The sequence below is a fragment of the Acyrthosiphon pisum genome, chromosome X, assembly GCF_005508785.2.
Source record: "Acyrthosiphon pisum isolate AL4f chromosome X, pea_aphid_22Mar2018_4r6ur, whole genome shotgun sequence".
In the NCBI taxonomy this organism is placed as follows: Eukaryota; Metazoa; Arthropoda; class Insecta; order Hemiptera; family Aphididae; genus Acyrthosiphon; species Acyrthosiphon pisum.
The window spans coordinates 88,308,160-88,309,493 of record NC_042493.1 but is presented as its reverse complement, the minus strand read 5'-3'; positions in this window follow the sequence as shown (position 1 = coordinate 88,309,493).

Sequence of the window (1,334 nt, the reverse complement as noted above, 5' to 3'; positions counted from 1 at the left end):
GTCTATGAGTAAGACAATGCCTGATAGCCGATTGGCCCTGAGTGGTGCTGAACAAACTACACGCCGTCAGTCGTATGGTATAGGCAACCCGTACTTCGTTGCCGGTGTGATCTATGTTGCCGGCGGTCTTGCTGTTGTTCCGTAGTCGGCTTCGTCGGAGCGCTTGATAGCTCGCTTCTTCGCAGATCGACGTTGGCCGGTTCACTGGATACTGGATTCGACCGGTGTTTATTCAATTTCTTCAGACTTTGTTGTTCTTAACTTGAGATGTTGACGGTTTGAAGGTTTGAATTGAAGTGAAGTACAATTGCAATTTGCTTTGGTTGAACGGCTGGTGGTCTATCTAGAGCACCAGGCTAAGCCTTTTCACTCTGTATGAGGTGGAAATGGTTTGTACTATTGGTCAGTCTAGGCTAGTCGTGCTAGATGAGGATATTTGCTTTGTGATAGCGTGTGTCTAAGGGATTTTGCTAGTTTCAGAGCTTCATCTTTAAGATACGGAGTGTTTGTTGAATTAAGTAGATTTCTGTTGGTTGTGAGGTAGTGGGCGCCGGTCATGGTTCGTAAAGCTATGTTTTGGAAGGCCTCGATCCTGATCCACGTGTGTTGGCCAATGAGGTGTCTCCAAATTGGTGCCAAATTAGTACTATCGGGCTTAGGTATATTTTGTAGATGGATATCCTGACTGGTAGTGGGAGCGCGCTGTTACGATTTAAAATTGGATATAGTGCCGCTCAGGCACCTCGCGCTTTTTGTAAGGTGTTTCTTACGTGTTTTTCAAATTTTAAATTGTAATTAAGGGTCACTCATAGGTATTTGGAGTGGTGGCTCCATTCCAGGCACTGGTTTTGTATGTTGGGAGTGAGGCCCAAAAATTACTGCAACCGTCTTCGATACATTGATCTGAATTCTCCACTGGGTAAACCAATCTATTGTGGTATCCAATTGTCGTTGTAAGGCTAACACAGCATATTTGTAGTTACGGTTGCCCGCGTACAAAAGTGTGTCGTCAGCAAACAGGGCTACTGTGACAGAACTTAGCGTAGGGAAGTCATTTGTGTAAATCAAGTACAGGAGCGGTGACAGGCACGACCCCTGAGGGACACCAGCTTCGATGTTCCGCGGTATAGAGAGGTGGTCATTTATTTTGATTTGGAATGTTCAGTCTTTGAGAAAGGAGTCTATTAGCTTTACTAGTGGGTGTGGGATGTTAGCATTCAATAATTTATAGATGAGTCCCTGATGCCAAACGCGGTCGAAGCTTTCGCCACGTCCAAGAAAACTGGCCACTGTTTTTTTCTTTTTGTGTGATTTACGAGTTAGATCGTCCACTA